The sequence below is a fragment of the Hesperophylax consimilis genome, chromosome 2 (assembly GCF_061612785.1).
Source record: "Hesperophylax consimilis isolate HC1 chromosome 2, BYU_Hcon_1.0, whole genome shotgun sequence".
NCBI lineage: Eukaryota > Metazoa > Arthropoda > Insecta > Trichoptera > Limnephilidae > Hesperophylax > Hesperophylax consimilis.
In genome coordinates this window covers 25,223,244-25,235,636 of record NC_142837.1, presented here as the reverse complement: position 1 = coordinate 25,235,636, position 12,393 = coordinate 25,223,244, and the positions used below count along the sequence as shown (strand labels likewise).

The 12,393-nt window shown below is 35.1% G+C and overlaps 1 protein-coding gene across 5 annotated transcripts in view; it reads right to left on the bottom strand.

Moving 5' to 3' along the window:
• EndoA (SH3 domain containing GRB2 like, endophilin-A) overlaps positions 1–12,393 on the bottom strand; it is a 241,762-nt gene that overhangs the window by 24,521 nt on the left and 204,848 nt on the right. The window lies entirely within an intron of this gene.

Genomic DNA, 12,393 nt, shown 5'->3' with positions numbered 1-12,393 from the left:
TACATCAGGAAAGTGCTTTTAGATGTATACATTTTACACAAGGTAAAATGAGAAATTTAATATTAAGAGGAAAGAACGAAAGTGCATCTCACTTCTCGGGAAAATAAAATTGTTTTCAATAAAGCTCCTTTCAGATTGAGTCTTTTAGTACGATGCAATTATTTCCATCTCTATTTTGTATACAGGGTGTCCGGGGGTAAGGTGCGGAAACTTCGAGGGGGTGATTCACAAGTAAAATTGATAAAAAAGGTTTTTAGAAATTCCAACGTTTTAAGGTAGTTTAGGTTAAAAAGTTGAATTGTTTGTATAGTAAAATAAATATTCATATGTGGAATAATATTTTTGTATGGGAAAATAAACATTAGAATTTCGAAAAAAGTTATTTATCTTTTTTTTATTTCCACCATCATGTAGAATCATCACCTCCCGAGGTTGGTGCACTTTACCCCCCGGCCACCCTGTATAATCTGACAGAAGTGTTCACAAGAGAATTGCAAACGGAAAAAATCACATAATTTAAGAGTTTAGACTGTACAAAACGAATTCATTCGCCATTCATCGCCATTCTCCAATTATTTTCTTTAAGGACATATGTAGACTAAAGATAAAAAAAAACTTTTGTTCAAAATATAATATGGTCATAAAATAACTACTGATTGTATATTAGCGAAATACAATGTAAAAAAGAAGTTGCGAGTGGGAATCAATTGCCATGATAACTCGTAGAACCACGTAATTATAAATTCACGTGTTTGAAAGGCCACAACACTACATGCGCAAAATATAAAATATGTATATAGTGATAACCATACCGTATTTATGCATCGACCAACATAATATCGATGGTATTAATAGTATCAGTGGGCAGAAAAAGGTACCTACAGTGTTCCCCTGGTGGCATTAAATATAATGTTTTTACCCGATATAACATAATGGCAGTTAGGCAATCGCGTGGTTTGAAAGCTTTTATCGATCGGCCGCCGACCGGCGGCATGCGACGATATAGAACACGCTACAGTGGCCCTTTTAGACCTCCTGGAGGTCTAACACGGACGATCGATAAAGCCCTATGCCAATACGATATCTATGGTCAGATAGCGATATTTGCGAGCACGGTCAGAATATGATTCAGACAGTCGATAGACAAAAGCCGATAATTTTAGCGCGGTCTCCAAAGTTTTGGATAAGTTGTCAATAGGAACAACTTTTTGGATAATGTCGTTCGTTATGCAAATAACTGGCTTATTTATGAATGCGGGTGAGCTAATAAGCTCTTAGAACTGAAAGATATCTTACACAATATCCATACACTTAATTAATTCATCTAATACGTGATCAATTGATTCCGTTCCAGCATCGAAAAACAAAAGTTGGAAGTTATGACTAATTATCTCATGAACTAATTAATTCTCCTTTTAGAGTCAAAAAGTATATGCGGACGGCCAATTTTATATTATTGTTATTATTTCAATTCGACATTGGCAATTTATTAGTATTTTTAACTTGTACGTTTAGGAATATCAATTCATGGTGAGATGAGGCAGTGTTGCCACCGTATATCTAATTCTGATTTGTTGCGTTATCAACGTCGGTCTGGGTATCAACAGCGGCCGTGCTCGGGAAATCGGTATAAAACCATTGGTAGTTACGCCTAACGATCTGATATTGTAAAGTTATCGATTCCACTGTGTTAAACCCCCAGAACCCATATATTTTAGAATCCGCACACCCATATGAATCGTCCACCAAAATACAAGAGGAAACATTTTATAAGCAAAGTAGACAAAGTTGTGCCCGATATTTGGAAGCAAACATAATGCCATGACGAAATGTAGGCATGTATTGGCTGAAATAATACATAAAATGTACGCATAATGCCGAAGAAATAAATAAAATAGAATTTTGCAAATAAGTTATAATTTATTTTTTTAATGATAAACTTATGTTTATAAGACAAGGTTTTTATGCAAAGCACAGAGGATAATATTAATATCCTTAGTCAAAAGTCAAAATATTTCACCAACAAATGTAGATATAATATGTCTCGACGCCATCTAGTGGAAAATTTAGCAATAACAAAGCCTTTCCTACAAAAATAAAGATGGTTGTTAAGGGTGGAAAAAAATATTATAAGCAGTATTTGTTGATTGAAGTACTAGTCCATATTGAATTATTTGGCGTGTTGGAAATAAGCCGACGTGGCTCAGTGGTCCAGAGCGTCTGACCGGACATCAGAAGGCGCGGGTTCAATTCCCGTCGGCGGCATTTATCTTTACTCGGGAGATATTTTCAATTTGTATTGATATTACAGGCGACTAATTATTGCTTATAATAATTTATTATAAGTTATAATTGATTCACGACTTGATCGGAAGGAGAAAAGAGGAGAGTGGTCCATCTATTATATTCGTATACACGATTGCTAGAGACTCCCATTCATAGTATTAACGATATTTTCGCGAATTAAAGCGATAAATGGTGTTTTTAGCGATAGTAAAAAAGATTTTTAGTCGCTATAATTTTGTATTGACAGATCGTAGAACAAACATGACACAATCTACTGTAGAAACATGTGGCATGTTGAGTCTCCATCAATAATACAATAAACATGTTTCAAGTGATTTTGCTAATTTAATTGTTTTTCCCCTCTTGCCGACTCCCATTCCTTGACTTTATCCTATTTAGCTATAAACGCAATGAAAATGCAAAATTAAAGCTATGTTTTACAATAATTAATGCTACATTTCTTAAAAATTAAAGCTATGAATGGGTGTCTCTAACGATTGCAAACTGGCGGTAGGCATAGCTTGAATATTTTATGTCAATGGTGACTTGGTTTCAGGAATACGAGTAGCTAACGACCATTGTAGCTAATGGAATATTTTCAGTTATTTTCAGTTTTCAGCGAGAGACGGAAAGGTAATGAAATTAATTACCTTGCAATAATCATAAGCCCTCTGCAATGAGCTTTGCCTCTGTACTAACTAACTGTGGGTTTTGTCTCCACCAATCTGAATTATTCAGTAAGCAGGCTGGGGTTAAAATGGCGGTACGAATTGGAGTTAACTATATTTTTAAAACTGTTCGGAGTCAGTGGAACATCCCCAATGGTGGTCGGTACGTCATTACAACATCCCTGACAGGGGTAGGTTGCAAGGGTGAAGGGAGTGGGGAGGGGATAACTGTTGAAAATGGAAAAAAAACGGAGGAGTAAAAATATTATTTTTGGCTGTGCTCAAACTATTATTGATCCTCTACAAAAAGCACAAAAAATGGTATCTTTAACATTAGCTTCACTAGGGAGGCCCTGAGAAAAATAATTTCTCCAGGGGGCTTGTCATCTTTGGGGATGCTGTGGGGAGGGTATTTTTAGGAAAGGAAGGATAGGAAGTTTTGGGAAGGAAAAAAGGTACGAGGGGTGGGTAGGAATCTGGGGGGCAGTGAGTCCAGGAGTGACGTATTTATGAATCCATCCCTCCCTTTGCGGTACAAGGCGATGTTCCGAGAGTGTCCTGTTGGAGAGGTCGAAAGGTCTTCCTCAACCAGTCTCCCCCGATCCGACTGGCCACGAATTGGTGGACAGACGCATCGGCCGCCAAGACCCCGATAAACCTCACCTCATGAACCCTTAGTACACCTGCTAAGTCACCAAACGTAACGAACCCTTTGGGGTGACCTATAGCAGATGTGTTGGTTATCCAATATGGTTCCCGGGGCGACGCGACGGTACCCATAGCGGCCTCCCAAATAACTTATAAAATATGTGTTATCAACAAGCGACGCACAAGATATTGGTCCATTCGACATCAATAAACCATCTTACAATAAGGCGCGGCTCGCGCTAACATTCACTCGTGCGCTGAACCGCCAACAAAATTGAACAACATTTTACAGCTCACCGTATTCCTACATTAAATATAAAAATGCACACGATCTTTAAAAAAAATTAAACATAAAAATGAAATCTGTCTAAATATATTAATTTGGTTAAGAATAATAATTTATTGCCGTCACATAAGCTTTGCTTCCCGCACGCCAGTTATGACGGCCGCGAATCGAGGTTTGTACCATTCATGACACGAAGAGAATCGAAAGTAACCGAAAATTTCCGAAGAAAGGGCTTCATATTAGATTTTTTATGAACACATTCGTATTTTATTGAAAGCGAATAATTTTAAAAAATTCTTATTAAATTATCAAAATTCAATATTAGTATTTTCTCCGTGTAATTACAAAGGAAAAGTTAAAGGCTTTACGAGAAATAAAAACCCTTGAAAACAGTGTCGGTCAAAAACTGGGTGATACGGAATAATTAAATCACTTGATTGTACTCACTATTAGTGTTTTATTCAACTTTGGTTCAATACAAACTATGTGCATTAACTAATAATGCATGATTAATTAATAATAATCATCTAGAAGTATTTTATGATTAAATAAACCGATTTTTTTACTAAACAATAAGATTTATTATGAAAAATTTAAAACAAACTTTATAAAATTTAAATTTAAATTGCTAGTACCTACTTTCTATTAACGGGTCTCAAAAGTTGTAAAATAGTAATAAAATAGGTATAAAACTATATTCTGACAGACACTACATTCATATACTCACAAAATAAAACTAAGATAAAAATTTAATGAGTACAAATCAAGAATAAAAATCAGGCTCTTTCTAGAGGTCAATAAAAATAACAAAAAACATCAAAAACAACACAGAAGACAAATAAAATAGGATAAAGGGACCTTAATTAACCACCTTGAGATTTAAAATAATTGAACTTTTTTTTTCTAGATAAATTGTTTATATTTTTAAGAATATTTTAAACATTTAGAAGTGAGCGCGGCAGAGTCAATAGAATATATCTATATATAGCCAATATGAGAGCCCAAGAAGACCAGGAAATTGAAAAAAGCTGGTCAAAAGGAGTCTGAGAACATCTTGGCAGCAATGGAAGACCTCATGTACGGTTCAGGAATCGCGGAAGGTAATTAAAAAAAATGTTTTTGAGACACTGACGCCGTACTGTTTTTTCTTTTGCGTTTTATTCGATTCAAACTGGTGTACTAGATATCTCAAGATCTACTACCGATTTTGTTAAAATTTACAACACATATTCTCAATATATTATTAAATCCAACGTACATAAATTACAATTTTTTTAAATTCAGATTTTTATCAAAAAAAATTTTAAAATTTTTCCTTCCACAACATCTTATATATAAAATTTTTAAATAAGAAAAAAAAATTTCAGCGATGCCTGACAGAAAATATTTACACCTTCAGCAAGGATTTTCAAAAAAGGGTCCTACTTGATGGCCCATATCTCTGTTATTTTTTAAAAAAGTTATTATTTCAAATTATAAATAAAACTACTGTGTGTATGTTTTATCTACGGCTATTAATGTTATTTTTATACCCATTTTTCCGAGCGCCAAGGTGGTGTAACCATTGATGTAATAAGACTATTAGTCTATGGGTGTAACCCCTTAAATAACTTTAGTCTGCCACAGCACAAGACACCCTAGTGAGGAGGACAAAGAAATACCATTACTATACTTAAATTCACCATAACATTTTGCAACTACAATGTTTTATATAGTCGATATATTAAAAGTAAATAGGTACAGTTGTGATGATAACACCGCTTTCCCGCCCTGTTCTAAAAATAAAGTTAATCGTATCAAGGTGCTCACAAGGCCTGTATATATATATTTTTTAACTAATTGAAGATAATTTTAGCAAAACGACTCTACAACCTCAACTGTCCCTGTGCAGCAGGAACGAGTAACATAATGGTGGGTGAGTTAGTATTTATGATGTAATGTGGGGAAGGGTTAGACAATAACATGTAGAAAGCAGACTAGAAAAATAAACGTTGGGTTCAGATAAATCCATCAGAATGAATTGTAAAACATAATCAAACACTATAAACCATAGTAATTAAAAATATATTAAGGTCGCCTGATGTGCACTTCTAAAGCCACCCCGGATGGGGGAAGTTATCGATTAAACGATTAACGTTTAAGTAAATAGGTGGGTACTATGTACAACATTTTTAAACCAAATAACATAATAGTTATATAGCGCAGTTTTGCATTATTTCTCTTCAAGTAAACTTAAAAATAATAATTTGTAATACAACAATAAAATATAAGCATTTTTATAAATCTCGACCAGGAATTAATAACAGTATTCACGCAAAACACTTCAATTATCTCAACCAAACGTATTTTGTGAACGTAAACGTAACAAATTTTCGTTAAACAAATGGTTGAGTATTGGAGAGTTGAGCGCAGAAATAGAAGGATTTGTGCTTGCCATTCAGGATAGAGTCATTAATACTAAAAATTATAGAAAGCATATATAGTCAAAGATACAAATCAAATTGATGATTTATGTAGAACATATTTGGCTTTTCCGGAAACTATAAAACATATTACATCGGGATTTATTTTAAATCCGGGAGTCATTTTAAATCCATGTAGGATTACGAAAGACTTTTTAAATATTTATATTGAGGGATCAGTAGGATTTATAGTTCCAGTTAAAAGTTCTACCAAGTCGAACCCTCTGATATGAAAATATCTAGAGTCGGTGAATTATTTTCCCATTTGATCTCTGGTGGGTTGACGTGTTTTTCTTGTATTGTTTTGTATTTATTATGCTTATATAATGCACTTGCATAATGTGGATTGACTAGATGATCATTTGTGGAAAAGTGTGTGGAAGGGTTTAGTTTTTCCTGTGGGGAAGATTTAACCCGGACATAAAGGCGGAAAAAATAACGCAAAAATGTACAGTATATACAAAGCAATGACAAGAGATCAAAAATTAACAATAACAGTGCTATTACAGCTCAGGACAAAACAAGAACATTAAAAGTAAAATATAAAAACAGCAGGCAGCTTATGTTCAGAAATAAGAACATTCTGAGTAGACATTAAACATAAAAGTACAATAAACTAGGGAGGAAACCGAAACCAAAAAATTACCGAAAGAATGAGAATATGGCTTATTATAATGCATTGACAAGAATGAGAATATGGCTTATTATAATGCATTGACAAGAATGAGAATATGGCTTATTATAATGCATTGACAAGAAGTTAAGATTTATTAATGGTAGGATGTTTTACTACTAATTACCATGAAATTTGAAGATTTTTATAAAATAATCAATGAGGAGCCCAGCAGCATGTCTAGAGCTTTCCTTTTAAGCAAACTTGAAAAGATAAACCAATACATTACATAAAACGTATGTAAATGTTGATACTTCGATGAAAATGAACAAGTGGCTTTGAGACCGAACTTAAAGAATACACAATGATGGAAAACACTAGATCAACTCTTACTGGTACGGCTGTAAAAGTATTCATTAAATTCAACTCTGTAAAACACTCGATCAGCCTTTACTGGTACGGCTGTAAACGTATTCATTAAATTCAACTCTGTAAAACACTCGATCAGCCTTTACTGGTATGGCTATAAAAGTATTTATCAAATTCAACTCTGTAAAACACTCGATCAGCCTTTACTGGTACGACTATAAAAGTATTCATTAAATTCAACTCTGTAAAACACTCGATCAGCCTTTACTGGTACGACTGTAAACGTATTAATTAAATTCAACTCTGTAAAACTAAAATGTATTCAATTATTATAATATGCTTTAATTTCCCAAAAAAAGCTTGCAGCAAGTGAAAAATGTAATTTTCTTTTATCTAGAATAAAAAAATAAAAAATAAAAATAAAATATTGTCATGGGTTTACATATTTTATTCGTATTTCGAGGTTTTAAACGCATTAGAAGGAAAAGGTGTTAATAAACGTCGTTGACTCATTTTAACCAGTGATTTTTGTCATCATTTGGATTAAAGAAAATGTGAAATAAATTTTGGTCTCCGGTGACATTTTTAATGTTTTTTTTTTCAAGTAAAAACATAGAAAATCTGCAGTAATTTGTCAACTAGGAACGATGAGAGGGGTTGGGCAGTTACTCGGCTAAGTGAACAGTGACGAAACGTGGAAAAACTTTTTTTGAATATGATTCGAAAAAAAAATGCTTCGAAAGAGTCACCGGAGACCATTTATTTATACGAAAAAAAAAGTTATAAATCACTGGTTAAAGTAAGTCACCCTGTATATATGATCAAAGGAAGTGGGGCGCGAATAGTGGCATTCGCCCGGATAACGCGGATATAATACGTTCGATCATGTATTCATAAATCCCGAAAAACACCAACCATCGGGATACGGGGATAAATCTTTGGGTGGTTTGCGCAATACACGGTATTCGCCAAACATGATAAAATATATATGTACGGATTTTAACCGATTTTTGGTATGTTTTATAAACTTTGGCAGGTTCGAGAGTGAGATATCAATAGCTAGGCCATATCACTCAAGGGTTCTAAATTGGGTCCTAATAACTGTAATAATGAAATGTACAACTTTATATTTTGGTATGTTTTATAAACTTTGGTAGGTTCGAGAGTGAGAGATCAATAGTTAGGCCATTGGGTCCTGCAATAATTAAATGTACAACTTTATATTGGGTCCTAATAACTGTAATAATTAAATGTACATCTTTATATTGGGTCCTAATAACTGTAAAAATTAAATGTAAAACTTTATATTTTCGGATACTTTTCAATGCTTTTTCGTCAAGATCCAAGAAATTCGTATGAACGATTTTATTTATTATGTGAAAATGAAACATTTTGTATACACCACTTTATTTTGGTTATTTCTATTTTTTTCCTTATTCTTCTTGTTAAAATGGACCGATCTGGAGTTTGGAGTAACCTGGCATCGTTTATTCCACCCAGGAAACTTCATCAGACGAAGGGAAAAAAAATCTCCGGTAATTTTGTATTTCTGTACAAAAATACATTAACACCGCTGAGAAACCTGATTTATTTTTACTTCAGAGTAATCAGTTCTGTGATGGAAATAAAAAAAATATAGCCTTCAAGTTTAATAATATCCGGTGACCTACATTATGTACCCAGCCGAGACCTTCTGTCGAATGCAATGGGGATTGGGGGGCGGCGGGCAGAGAAGGTCCCTTCACAGCCTCCGGAATTCTACACCTACCTGGGGAGATGGGGGGAGATCGGGGTGGATCTGCCAACTGGGCCGGGTTAGGGGGGATCGGGAGGTCAGGGTCGGGGGAAGTTGGGCTGGGAACTGGGTTAGCGAGGCAAGAGAGCCAGCCAGAATCGAATTTTTATACCCGAATTGAGAAAAATCGTCGTGGATCGACCGTTGAGTATTACAGAAGAACTGGGGTAAGTATAAATAAGAAGTGATGTTTGTTTGTTTGTTGGTTATATTGGTCTTTCATTCTCAAAGATGTATCACTAAAGAATTCAAGAAGCAGCCAAAATCGACATTCTATACGCTAATTTTAAAAATGTGGTTTTTATATCGTTGTGGATTGACCTGTCACAGAAGAACAGGATGGATATACGTATTACGTAATGCAAAAAGGTGTGTTATTTTCGGGTGGAAATTGGCCTGTTAATGACAAAGAAGTACCGATAACGGTGAAGGCAAGCCAACGAAATATATTGTAAAAATAAATAAACGATGATCCACCCTAACTTAGGCTTCAACAAATAATTTCTGAAATAGATAACATTTAAAATATTTTAAATATACTTATGAGAAACAGTGACCGGATAAATCATCAAAATGATAATTCAATACATCTTTAAAAAGTTATATAAAGTCATGGAAAGTGATGAAACAAAAACTTTATTAACTGGGTTAAGTAGGTTAGGTTAGGTTTAAAAAAATTTTATCGCTTTTTAATGACTTTATATCACTTTTTAAAGGTGTGTTGAATTGTCGATGAGAAACAATGCTTTAAAGACATACCTAATATATTTATACGTCCCATTTGAGATTCTCTCAAAATACAATTTACGATTGTTCAGTTGGCTACATGGAGAAAACTTATGAAATATTATTAAAAATCTGGTCAATTTATTCGTATTCCTGTTAAAAACGGGACTAGAGGCCTGTAACGAATGATTTGAAAATTTTCATAACAAACTATCATCAGTAAAGCTTAGCGTAGGGAGTGTGGCGAACCCATCGCCCAGGGAGTGGAAACACGACCTGCAATAGCCATCCCAAGCTAAGGTGTGAGCTAATGTGCTCAGGCTGAATGACCTGGGGAACAGTGTCACGAACGGTGCCTACAAGAAACATAGTCGCATCTTGGAGTATTTAGACCTTACCCCAGCAGTCGGGGCTCTGCTGGAGTGGACCTCGCATTCCCTAGATACTCGTGGGACGAAATTTGGACCATTCGAAAATTCCATCTTCCTTCGTGGGGCCTTCAGGGAAAAGGGGGAATGGACGCTTCCATAATGGGGCTACAGGGAACCAAGGAGGAGTGGAGAGGAGAGACGAAACCCTCTTTCATCGCGGGGCCTTTAGGGAACCAAAGAGGAGTGGAGTGGAGAGGAGAGACGAAGTCCTCTTCCACCGTGGGGACTTCAGAGAACCAAGGAGGAGTGGAGAAGAGGGGAGAGATGAGGCCCTCTTCCCTCTTCTTCTGAGGCGGAATGGACTCTTCCGTCATGGGGCCCTCAGGGAACCAAGGCGGAGTGGATTCTTTCGTCGTGGGTCTTTCAGGAAACCAACGGGAAAGACGATGAGGCTCTCTTCCCTCGTGGGATCTTTAGGGAACCAAAGAGGAGTGGAGAGGAGAGATGAGGCCACCTCTTTGAACTCTTCCCTTGTGGGGCCTTCAGGGAACCAAGGGGGATTGGAGAGGGGAGGTGAGACCTGGGAAGACACATTATGGAACCAGAAGACATAGCCACATATCCAATGACAACCCTGGTGAACTTTATGAAGGGGACCGGGTGACTGTTAAAGGAATGAGGTAAAATGGGAGATAGCACTCACAAGTGCTCACGGGAACTATATGTAAACCGTCTCCGCTCTATAAAAAAAAATTTAAAATCAGTTAAGTACGAACATTTTATGAGGAAGTCCGAACACGTGTTCTTCAAAATAGTAATATTTTCGCAACTTGTCCATTACATGTATTCGGACCAGGGCGTGAACACGTCTTCAGATATATTCTGAACGACTAATATTTTATTAGGAAATGGTCATGCAGTCATATTTTTAACACTATCTTGATAAAAAAATGCAGTACCTACTCATTTGTCTCCGCGTAATATGTCTAAATGGCCAATGCAAGATTTTTTTTAAAGTTTAAGTACGTAAGGTCTAGTTTACAATTAATTAATGTGGTTTAATTTTGACAAATATATATAAATAGTTTATTACACAGCAAATTTGAAATTGTAACATAATATATATTATACTTGTGGTAAACACCTAAATATAAATTACTAGCTGACATAATAATAACAAATATATATAAATAGTATATTACACAGCAAATTTGAAATTGTAACATAATATATATTATACTTGTGGTAAACACCTAAATATAAATTACTAGCTGACTGAAATTACTAGTTGCTGTGTAATATACTATTTATATATAACCCGGCGTTGCTCGACTTTTATCTGCTTTTTAAAAATATAATATGGATGTACTATATATACAAACCTTCCGGAAGAAACTCTCTAATTGATAGTAAAAACCCTATCAAAATTCGTTGCATAGTTAGGAAGAACTAAGCGCACAAGAGATTGAGAATAAAAGAAATATAGACAAGGATTTGGCGAGAAGCCTGTCAGAATGAATATTGTATACCCGAAGAATAGAGATTGAGAATAAAAGAAATTTAGACAAGGATTTGGCGAGAAGCCTGTCAGAATGAATATTGTATACCCGAAGGGTAGAGAATAAAAGAAATTTAGACAAAGATTTGGTGAGAGGCCTTTCGGAATGAATATTGAATACCCGAAGAGTAGAGATTGAGAATAAAAGAAATATAGACAAGGATTTGACGAGAAGCCTGTCAGAATGAATATTGTATACCCGAAGAATAGAGATTGAGAATAAAAGAAATTTAGTCAAGGATTTGGCGAGAAGCCTGTCAGAATGAATATTGTATACCCGAAGGGTAGAGAATAAAAGAAATTTAGACAAAGATTTGGCGAGAGGCCTTTCGGAATGAATATTGAATACCCGAAGAGTAGAGATTGAGAATAAAAGAAATATAGACAAGGATTTGACGAGAAGCCTGTCAGAATGAATATTGTATACCCAAAGAGTAGAGATTGAGAATAAAATAAATATAGACAAGGATTTGGCGAAAAGCCTGTCAGAATGAATATTGTATACCCGAAGAATAGAGATTGAGTATAAAAGAAATTTAGACAAATATTTGGCGAGAGGCCTGTCGGAATGAATATTGTATACCCGAAGAGTAGAGATTGAGAATAAAAGA